This window comes from Cupressus sempervirens, chromosome 10 (genome assembly GCF_028749045.1).
Source record: "Cupressus sempervirens isolate cs-2001-9-10 chromosome 10, ASM2874904v1, whole genome shotgun sequence".
Taxonomy (NCBI): domain Eukaryota; kingdom Viridiplantae; phylum Streptophyta; class Pinopsida; order Cupressales; family Cupressaceae; genus Cupressus; species Cupressus sempervirens.
This window is the reverse complement of record NC_143127.1, coordinates 235906154-235918920: the sequence shown is the minus strand read 5'-3', so window position 1 is coordinate 235918920 and position 12767 is coordinate 235906154.

Genomic DNA, 12767 nt, shown 5'->3' with positions numbered 1-12767 from the left:
ATCTATCTCTTTGTATTGAAGAACTAATTTGTATATTGCATGTTTAGGAAGTGGAATAATCTTGCATAGATTTTGTATTTGTATATTACAACTCCTAACAATGTTGAGGCTTCTAATAACACCTAAGTCCTCTAACAAGGACCAAGATAATATATGGATGTAATAGAATCCTAATAGGGTCAATATCTTTCACAAGATACTTTTGATTAGTGCATCATTTTGTGGGCACCATCCCCACTGGGGTTTTCCTTGGCTAGGGTTTCCCTATTTAAAAAAAATGGTGTTATGATTTTTCTTATTACATGGTTATATTTACTATCTAACATAGTTAGTTTTCTTTCATATGCAAGTTATAAGATTGTTAATAATATCTAGTTTAAGATCATGTTTGTAAAATACTGATTCACCCCCCTCTCTTAGTATTTGTTATTTCTAAGAATTCATATCAGAGCCTAGTTTCTCAGAAGAGGATTAAAAACTTGAGAAAGATACTTATGGATATGGAACATTTACAAAAGAACCTAGAAGAAGATCTTGAGTAGACTAACATTCTTACTAAAGAAAGAGATCCTTTGAAAGAAAGATATGAGGATGTAAAGGACTACATTGGAAAGTTGAAAGATAATATTGATCATCTAAAATCCAAGAAAGAGCCCAAAGATCAAATCATGGATAATGATAAGGTTTCTAGATTAAAGAAGGAAAATGAGATCTTGAAGCATGAACTAAAGATTACTAATTTGAAATTGAGCCTAAAGAAAGATGATAGAAAAGTTGAATTAGATCTCAGATTTAAAAATGAAAGTTTGAGATCTAACCTAATAGAAATTACATCTGAGATTGACTCTACTAAGTTGCAATATGCAGAACCCAAGAAGTACAATATCATAGTGAAAGGAGAGTTAACCCAGTCTAAGAAGCAACTTGAAAACTTATATTCAAGTAGTGAGAAGATTGATGAACAAATGTATTTTCAAATACCTTCTTATGATAAGACTTGTCTTAGATATTTCATTGGAGAAAAGTCAGTTATGATATATGAATCTAGAAAGGAACCTAATCTTGAAATTCATCAGCCTATACAAGATGAAGAAGATCTAAATAAGATTGAGTCAAATCAATTTGATAATGCACCCAAAGAGGTTGACCAATTTAAGAAACTTGAGAAAGTTAATTAATAATGAACCTAAGAAACATGAGCAAGATGAATAGCCTAAAGAAGTGAGATATGGATTCAAAGGTAGATAATATGCATGTAATGAAGTTGGTCATATGAAAAGGGATTGCACAAGTAAGTTAGTTAAACAAGTTACTAGTTTTTATTGTTATAATTGTCATAGTTTTGGTCATAGAGAACTTAATTGTAAGAAATCTAAGTTTGATAATAGTAATAGAAATAGTAGAATGTTTAGAGAAACTAACCCCATAAGAAGAATATCTGAAGAAAGAAACAATGGAATGAGAAGTAACATTGTATGTGATGTAGCAACATTCTGAGATAGTTGGTTATCCTACATGATTAAGGGAATTTTAGTGGAGTTGAGTGGATCTATTTGGGTCTTGTGTTATTAATTTTGATGTATTTAATAAATGTTGTAAGCCTTTAAATGAATTTGGTATTTAATTTCTATTGGAGGCTGACTTGTGGCTCTTCAAGCATTTAATGTGAGGGATATTTAGTTTGTAGCATACTAGGTCAACTTGTGGCTTAGGTTGGTATAAGTAGGGGTTGTGGTGAAGTCTTTAGTAATGATTCACTCATTCAGAGGAGTGAGTGGGGAGATAAGATGGAGTGCGAGTTTTTCTTGAGTCTTTGGATAGAGTGCTAAATGTGAGGCATTTTACAATAGGATTCAGATTATTCATCCATCTTGGAGAAGAGGAGGTGGTAGAGGAGAAAATTTTGAGAAGGGCTAGTAGCTATGGCTTGGGAAACAAGGAGATTCCTTGCTAGGCTTGTGAGTACCCATTTAGTTTTTCCTTGGAGGTATCTACCAAAATATGGATCTAGACTAGCTAGGGTTTGGATTGGATCTCAAGGGATCTTGCAGAACTATTACTTGCTTTGTATTTGGCTATAATCAGGAAGGCCTTATAACCTAACACATTGTATGTAAATAGTTATATTTATGAATAAATTATTGCAGTTTGGTTTCAGATCTTGCATTGTTGAACTGTGTTTCCATTGTGTGGTTATTTGTTGGGGGCTAGGAAATCTCGTTTGGGGATTCTCCAACCTTTCACTGCATCAAGTGGTATTAGAGTGAAGGTTATTCCTGACTATGTAGACTGAGCATAAAAGTTGAGATAGTTTACACAAGTACCATGGGAGGACATGCAAATGGATATATGGTTGCAAATATGGAAGGTTAATCTTGTTCGGGAAGATTGATCTAGTGGTGATTTATTGCAGATGGTTTGCAAGAATCTTGGAAGATGGCTCTAAGAGGATTGGACCCTAAGGTGACTACAAATATCCATGATGTGGTAGAGAAGAGGTTTTCTGAGATGTATGCTCAGTTTGAAGCTAGTTTGGTTGATCAAGTTGAAGAAGAGATGGTTGAGTTTCATAAAGATTTGTGGAGTTGGAGTCTACTAATCTAGAAGAGAGTTGTCTAGCTAGTTAGAAGACTTTTTCAATAGACAAGATGACATAGAAAGATTGAGGTGGAAGAGTTTTGTTTTATTAATCAGTTTGTGGGGTCCTATAGAGAAACTAGAGGTCATTTATGAGGATTTTCCTAATCTTGTTGATGCTTGGATGGAGATTGGTTTTCATGATCAGTTGTTTGAGTCTGACATTGAGATTACAGAGAACATGGTCTTTGATGATCCGATTATTATTGGTGGTGACTTGTATGTTGCAAAGCATAATGTTGTGAGCAATGAGATGGATGGTGTTGAGATTTTGGCATGTGTTGATGGAGATTTACATGTTGACATTCCTATCATATTTTTTATTAGTGACATACACTTATTTAGATTGTAATTATCTATCAAGCATATTGTATAGTTAAAAGTGTTAACCAAGTGTTTTAGTTGCTACTGAGTTCTATAGTTGGTACTGAGTCCTTTGGAAAGATTTTAGTTTGCATTGAGCAATTACTACTATGGTGATGGTTAGCAGTGTAAACTAAGCATCTCAGTGTATGCCAAGTTTACTAGTGTAAATTAAGTTGTGAAATGCTTACCAAGTCCACAACTGATGTGATGCAAGTCTAGTGTTAACTGAGATACTTAGTCTTAACTAAGTGACTCAATTTATACTGAGCTTGTAGTGATAGCATTAACTGAGCTATGCAGTGTGAATTGAGTGATTTAGTTTATATGCTGAGTTTCATAGTATTCGTCAAGTCACTAGTGCAATCTTCAAAACCCTAGTTTCTACACTTTGGCCATCTTTGTAATATTTGTGTAAACTTGTATTGTGGCTGACTTTGTAATTCATAATTGGATTGGTATATATGTAATGTATTGTATCACATCCAAATTAATGAATGGAAGTAATGCAATAATCAAAGAAGAGTAGAATTTCAAATTACAAAGGCTACAATAGTATAAGGAGCAACAAAGATTCATCTATCAAAGCAAGGTGATTTGTACACTCAGAGGAATCTCATTCAACAAGCCAAGTTGTAGATCAGAGATCAGCTACTATTTCATCCTAATAGGTGGATTAGTTAAATCCTTCAACAAGGTAGACCTAATAGTCTTGTGTAAATCTCTTTACCAAGTGCATACTTCATTGTACATTTTTAAATCCTTTTGCAAGGTGGACCTAATAGTCTTTATTGCTCCTAATAGGGTAGATCATCATAAGTGATCATTGTAAGCCTTAACAAGCCAACTTTATACTGCAGTACTAAAGCTTGTGGGTATCATTCTCACCCTAGTTTTACTTTCTATTTGTAAGGTTTCTAGGTCACCAAAATTGTGTGTCAAAAGTGTTATGTATGCTTTAATGTTTTTAGTTTCTCATGCATGCAATTAGATCAGAATATAGGTGAAGGATTAATTGCTAATTAAGGATTAAGTTTTATTGGTTATTGATTCACCCCTCCCCTCTCAGTAACTTAGCCTATCATAATACTTCCAACACCACATATTGTTGTTGATATGGAGTTTTTTGTTGTTGGTGTGGATTCACTAGTTACTAATGTGGATGCGGGTTTGTTGATGACACATTATGTTCAGTTTGTTCCTAGGAGTGAGCATGTTGATTGGATGGTACGTTGGGATTCTGGTGTTCAACAGATGGATATAGAAATGGATGATTTGCATGTTGGTTTTCTTGTCCCTATTGGAGTGGAAGCCTTTGCTGAGGATGAAGATGGTTGTGGATTTTTCACCAAGCATCAAAGTGTGGGACACACTATTATTTCCACATCTAGGGAGTCTAATGTAGGAGCATCCTACAGTAGTTGGTTATCCTAATGTAGGGAGTCTAATCTGGGGAGTCTAATGTAGGAGCATCCTAGGGTAGCTAGTGGATTTGAGTGGACCTATTTGGGTCTTATGTAATTAATTTTGATGTATTTAATAAATGTTGTAAGCCTTTCAGGGAATTTGGTATTTAGTTTCTATTAGAGGCCGAGTTGTGGTTTATGTTGGTATAAGTAGGGGTTATGGTGAAGTCTTTAGTGATGATTCATTCATTTAGAGGAGAAATGAGTGTGGAGAGAAGCTGGAGAGAAAGTTTTTCCTGAGTTTATGGATAGAGTGCTAAATGTGAGGTAGTTTACAACAGGATTGGGAATATTCATCCATCTTGGAGAAGAGGACGTGGTAGAGGAGTGAATTTTGAGAAGGGCTAGTAGCTATGGCTTGGGAAACAAATAGATTTCTTGGTAGGCTTGTGAGCACTCATTTAGTTTTTCCTTGGAGGTTTCTACCAGAATGTGAATTTGAGTAGCTAGGGTTTGGATTGGATCTCAAGGGATCTTGCAAAACTATTACTTGCTTTGTATTTAGAAATAATTTTGAAGGCCTTATAGCCTGACACATTGTACATGTAATCCATTACATCTATGAATAAATTATTGTGATTTGATTTCAGATCTTGAATTCTTTTGTGTTTCCATTGTGTGGTTATTTGTTGGGGGCTAGGACATCTCCTTTAGGGATTCTCTTACCTTGCACTGCATCAGTATGTTACAAATGTAACAACTTTGGACATATTATTAGAAATTGCAGGGCACCTATAAACTAGCCTAGACCAATATTTGGAAACAATGTGTTCGTATTCTAGTTGGATAACAACTTTGGTCATATAGAAAGATTCTTTAGAATGGATATGAGATGCAATGTCCAATGTGTTTTGATCACATACATGTTAAAATTATCATTTTATGACATACTTGTACCTAATTCAATAGTTATTGTTATGACAAAGTTCTCTAAATTTTAAATTATATCTTCCACTCTCTTTAATATTTAGTATTCACTATCTTTTAAATAGTGAAAATCATTAGCTGAGATTTGAATTTGCAATAGGTCATTACAGTAATGGAACTTAAAGTTTGGTCATTTTTTATATATGTAGTTCAATAGTGTTTCCAACTAACACTTGAATTTTAAAATTTTATAATGTGCAAGTTTGTATATTTCAATAAATAACATTTTATACACTAACTTATATTCAATACAACTTAGCTTATGAGTTTTCAAAGAAAATTTTCTCTAACCCATGAGTGTCTTTAGTAGGCTATTTAAAAAAAATCCTTAAATACTTCTTAGACTAACCTATAGCTATGAGCATGGGCATCTCTTTTCGTATTTTGAATGAATCAATTTTTTTAAAGCTAATGCTTATAACAGATGGGGTGCAATAGTGTAGCTAATAGTGATGTATACTTGATCATATTGATGATGTCATTTGTATTGTTAGATATAGAAAGTCTATGTTATTGCTTATGATAGTCAAATAATTAATTAAATATGCTGTGCAACTATAGTTGCAATTACATTAAAAGCCCTGATCTAATTGTGAAATTAGAGTCTGTATTCTAACCAAAATAACAAGCATAAATGGTTGTACAGTGAGAAATGATTTTTTAAATTGGTATTGAATTATTCTTTGAACTTGTTTGAATTGCTTAAGCTAGTAACATGATTGAGATGCCATTAATTAAAATGTTTATTTGTTCACTTCTATTTTCTAGTACTTAGATAAGTCTTTTTTCTTCTTCATGCTCATCTTAATTTTAAAAATAATTTATGCATATTTTTTGAGATTCTATTTTTCCCCTTTTTTCCCCCTTTTCGAAGCTTTAGTTTTCTCTTTCTACCTCTATTTAAATTCTTGATCCTATCGATCTTCCATCTTTTTCTGCTTTTGGGTTATTGCTTCATCTTGACAATGGATTATATAATATGATCCAAAATAATGATGATGAAGAACTATATATTATTGAATCCAAAAATACAAGATTATTCTATGAAAATTTTACATTTTTCCTTATTAACATCTTTATCCATTTCTCCTCTACTTTGATAAAAAATTTCAAATATCTCCCATTATTTCTATACACTAGCCCAAGTGAAAGAACAAGTTGTATTTTCAAATTTCATATTTATTTGCAACAATATTTATGTGCTGACTAAAGAGGATAATAATGTACTTCTTTAATTGGTTTCAAAGGAGGAAATTAAAATGATCGTGTTGTCTGTTAAAGCTTACAAATATCCATGCATTGATGGTTTCCCTCCTGTGGTCTTTAAACACATTTGGGATTTGGTTAAGATGGGTCTTACTAAAGCTACCAAGGACTTCTTTAAAACTAGAAATCTTCTAAAGTGCCTCAACAATACCTTTACTATGTTAGTTCCAAAATTCAAGAACCTTAAGTCCCTATTAGACTTCAAACCTATAAGGTTGTGTGATACCATCTGCAAAGTCTTATCTAAAGTTTTAGCCAATTGCATTAAACCTCTTTTGGATAAATTCATTAGTCCCACCTAGAATGGCTTTGTCTTGGCAGAAATATCCTTGATTCTCCTATTATTCCATGATATTATCCACTCTATAGAAAGAGGTAGGAGTCCTAATATGGACATCATGTTGAACATATATAAATCTTATCAAAGAGTCAATTGACACTTCCATTTTTCTATTATCACTATGACTAGGTTTAATAGCAAGACATTTTAGGGGAAGTCCACAAACAATTGTTTCACTTAGGGTCCATTTGGCTCTTGGAAGATGACAAGAATTGGCTTTTTCAAAACTTGGATTTGAAAATTTGTTCATTTGTTTCAAAATTTGCAAAATGGAATTAGCATAGGAGACTTCCAATTTTGCCTCAAAACTAGGTTTTCCAACTTCGTACTAGCAAGTAGGAATTGAAAATCAAAACTTGGTTTTGTTTTTTAAGTAGTGTAAAAATAATATATTGGAATACTTTTTGAAATTTTCCTTCAACTCCAAGCTTACACATTTCATACACATCTTTCGAGTGAAACAAACAGTTTCAATAAAATCCCAAAAATCGGAATGAAGATATGCAAAACCTTGATTTGGCTAAACTAAGGTTTGTAGAAATCTAGGTTTTTTTAATTCCATGAACCAAATGGACCCTTAGTGAAAACTAGGTTTCCTAACCCAAGCAATGCTTGGTTGAGTTGTGCTCAACCATGTGGGGCTTGATCATGGCCAAGTGGGTGTCATTTGGCATCAATGTGCAAAGGTGTACTTGACTAAGTACCCCTCAGTATAGTACCCCTTGGTCAAGAATCACAGGTGATATATATGCCACCAACGACCCTTCTACCTCCTCATCTTGCACAAAGGGGCTAGAAGAGAAGCAGTAACATGCTAAGGGGGACACTCAGGTGAATAGAGGTAAGTCCTTTTTAAAAATTATTTTGTTGTTTTTAAATTTTTTTTTCATTTAGTTTTATTAATATTATAGCTAAATTTTAAATTTTCAACATGTATTTCATAAAATGTGTCAATCTATAGTTATATGATAGTTAATGTAATAATGTTTAGTTATAATAGAAAGAAACTATTAATTAATGTTATATGAGTTAAAGTTTGTTAATTTTACTTGTATTAATCAAATATGTAAATTTTAGTAATACATATCAAATGTTTTTATTATTAATCATATATTTAATCATTAAAATTTATTTTTTCAATATTTAATCTAGATGCATTTTGATAACATAATTTAATGAAATTTTTTTTTTGAAGGAAAATTTTTGTGTGTATAGATGTCAAAAACTAAGTATTGTAGTGTTTACATTAACTATATTTTAGTGTTTAAACCTTCAACACAAGTAAAAATATATACTGAAACATGTCCAAAAAAAATTGTGACAACAAAGAAGCACAATATTATCTCATTTGATATATATATATAGTAACAAACTATCAAAATCCTATTGTTTCCCCATTCATATATCCTAAATATTTGTGTGCACATCATAAGTGGTCGCATAAGAATGAGGTTCCCATTTATTTTTTCAAATAGTTGTATGCAAAATCTTATTTGGGTTATGATGTGGGTTATAAAAACTAATCTTGTCATGTGGGACAAGGGAAGGGTCAATTTAGGGATAAGTTTAGATCACCTAACCTAGCACAACCCCTCAATAAGAGGGATTTGGTGGTCATAAACTTTTGGTTCTTCCAAAAGGTATAGAGGCATATGCATGAGTAGGAGACTATGCAACTGAGGATGCTTATGTGGATTTGTACCCTAGCATTGTATCCATCACAATTTAGGTTGATGATTTGTCATTTGATTATGTTGGTAGATATATGTTACAATCTCAAACCAATCTAGTTGTTGATCCATGACATCCACTTTATGATACACACATTCATTATGATCTTGCTACACTAGATGTAATATCACAACTATAAGAGGATCACCTACACATGATGAACACTATTCTAGTCAAAGATCTCCTTGAGGCATATTAGACTATCAATATGTTCCATGGGATTAGTCTATATGATTTGATTTAAATCATTAGAGGAGTGGTTAGGATATCCTTCAGTGGTAGAAGCCAAGAACATGGAGATGTAGGAGCTAGTGGTTCAAGACAAGAAGACATTTTGATACATCCTAGAACTCTAAGACCTCCTCTAGAGTAGACACCTCAAATTTGTAGTACATTTCACATCACTTCTAGTATAGTCCACACCTCTTATAGTATTATTTATGCCTCCTTATCTATAGTAGACACCTACAACCTCAAAATTCATGATCAGATTCTTATATCTTCCTATGGATGATGCCATTAATCCTAATGCTGTCTACATACACTCTTTTGACTTATCTAAGATTTGACATTCATTCTAGGTATGAAACTAGATATGGATTAAGATTTTCATGTTAAATACTTTATATATATATATTTTTGTACATATTATATAAATTATTTGATATATTTATATGTTTATATTGTGTTTTTAAAATAGTCATGTGCTACAATGACATCATTTGCATATGGAGATTAGAGTCATTTGGTGATCGTATTGGTCAAGAAACATAGGTAAGTTAATTTATTTAATTTATATATTTAAAATATTTTGAGTCAAAATGTATCTTGTGAACTTAAGTACTATATATATTCTAATATATATGTAATTTATTTTCATATGATTTATAGATCCTTATAGTAGGTGTACCATTAGGTGAGGGCAACATGAGACATATTGATCTTATTGATCAGGAGACACATGTAATTTTATTTAACAAATTTAAATTTATTTTGTATGAAATTATTTAGATTGGAGTCTTTTTTTAAATATTCTCTATTATACATATATTATGTAATAAAATATATGATTTAGGTAGACCCCAACAACAAGTGCATCATCGGGTGACAGAGTAGGTGGTTCTAGGGCCACATGAGTTAGTTTGTACATATAGAGATATGGAGTTTTTTTTTACATTTTTGATACTTGTTGATACAGTTTTAGCATGATACTTATAGACATATATTTAGATATATTTTTGAAATTGGAGTTTTATAGTTGATACATGTACATGTTTTGTGTGTGTGTGTGTGTCTACACACATATACATACATACATACATACATACGTATACATACACACACACACACACACACACACACACAAAAAAAATCAGTCAATTTCTTAATCTACTATTGAGCCAAGCAATCTATATATAGTTGCTATTGAGTTCTATAGTTGCTACCAAGTTTTAAAATCTACATTTAGTTCCCAATGAGCAGTATCTACTAAGTTGATCAGTGACAGTGCTAGCCAAGCTTCATAGTATTAATTGAGTTTCATAGTATCAATTGTGTTCTCTAGTATCTACTGAGCTCACAATGATAGTGATGTGAATCTAATGTTGACCAAGCTAAGGAGTGTCAACCAAGTGATCCAGGTTATATTGAGCTCGCAATATTGGTGTTGACTAAGCCACATAGTCTTAAGTAACTAAGTGATTTAGTTTATATGTCAAGTTTTATGTTGTTCATTGAGTCACACAAGTGTTGACTGAGTTCAAGCTACTTGGAAGTGATTGGTATGAACCAAGCTTCTACATCTACCATGTGCATGATGATTTTGAGTGTTGACAATGATTTTTGAGTATCAAAACATCACCAAGTTTGTCTTTAGAACCCAATTGCTAGTAGTTGGACTGACTTTGTGATGTTGATGGAAATCTATGTTGTAGCCAACTTTTATGAATTATGATTTGGATTGATATATAAGTAATGACTTTTAAGACAAGGAAGTATGAAGTGAATATAAAGAGCATAAGTATAAGGGATATCAAAGATTTATCTATCATAGCAAGGTGATCTTCACATTTCAAAGGAATCTCAACCATCAAATCAGAGTTGTAGATTAGATATTAGCCATCGGTTCATCATAATAGGTGCATCAGTCAAATCCTTTAACAGGGTAGAATTAACAATCTTTAACAAATCTCTTTACTAAGTGCATACTTGATTATGTGTTTTGTAAATCCTTTACCAAGGTGGACCTAGTAGTCCTTATTGCTCCTAATAGGGTAGATCATCAGAAGTGATCAATTATAATCCTTAATTGGCCAACTTTATACTATTGTACTAGAGCTTGTGTGTATCATCCCCACCATAGTTTTACTTTCTATTTGGAAGGTTTCTGGATCACCATATCTTGTGTCAAAGTGTTATGAATGTTTTACTACTTTCATTCTTTCATGCATGTAATTAAATCAAAATATTTTATGACGGATTAATTGGTGATATAAGTTGAAGTTTTATTGGTTCCTAATTCATCCACCCCCTCTCTTAGTAACCTTTCCTACCTCATATTTCCAACAATTGGTATCAGAGACTCATGGTTCTTAAAGTAGAAGTTTAGTAGCTTGAGCAAAGATTTGAGGCAATGGAGGTATACAAGATAGGTAAGGCTATTGACAATGAAATGTTGGATTTGGTATTAGTCATTGGTCAACTAAAGAAGGAAAAGGATAAACTTTCTCAATCATTGAAAAGAAGACAAGATCTTGCAATACAAATGAATGACAATCTCTATAGTTGAAGTTGATGAAGTAATCAAAGACCTATTAGAAAAGAATTCCAATCTTCAAGAAGAAGTTAGAAAGATGATAAGAGAACTAGAAATCCAACTAGTAAGACTATGTGAAGTCATGGAAGAAAAAGTCAAATCCAAAGAAGAGATAGAATAAAAGAACAATGATATTCAACATCTATCCCATCAATAGGAAAACTTCATTGATCAACTTACTAATGCAAATGAAGAAATCATGAATCTAAGATCAGAGAATGAAAGACTAAAAAATGATCTAAACATTGGAAAGCAAACCAATAAAATAATGTTGAAATCTCGAGAAGAAATGAATCATTTGAATAAGAAGAGTTAGTGTAGACACAAAGGAAAATTTGAAATAAGATACACAAAAGAAGGTGAATCATCCAAGCAAGGAGCTCAAAATCATCAAAGGCCTACTTGCAATTAGTGTGGTAAGTTAAGTCATACATCAAACAAATGTTGGAGTAATGATAAAGAAAAATTCAATGGAAAATTCTATAATTGCAATAAGCATGGTCATAGAGAAAGTTAATGCAAGCAGAAACCTAATTTTGAAGATAAATGTCACAATTGCAAGAATTAAGGACACAAATATTCTAAATGCAAATCTAAGATATTGAATCCAATAGAACAAATTGTAAAAACAATATTTGGATGGGACTAAAACACATGGTGTAGATGCCACTATTATGGAGAATTTGGGCACATTAGAGAAAATTGTGTGAAACATCACATGAGGAAAATAGACACCACTAGAAGATGTTTTATTTGTACAAAACTTGGACACCTTGCCAAAGACTATATGAACACTAGAAGAATTAAAGATGAAAAGAAATTTAGAGCTAATAATATTAAAAAGTAGATGGAGTAGTAATGGATAAAAAATCTATATAGAATGCAATTCTGAGTCATGAAGCACATGTCACTCAAGAGTTGGGTGACTCAAGCATCTCATTTTGAATTTCCTATGAGAATAACTTGAACTGAGACTCTGAAGTACAAATATCACATTAGTTCTAGCCAAAAAGAAGAAGAGATCCATATCAACATTCAAGATAAAAATGGATCATCGAGTGATTGTGAACATTTAAGACCTTACCAAGCCAGGTCAGGTCACAAGACACTATCGAGAAAGGTCAAGATACACTAAAAAATTGTGTGGGCACTGAGTAATGATGAGACCATTGAGATATGAATAACTCTATTGTGTATTAAGGTTGAATCAAGTGGAAGATAG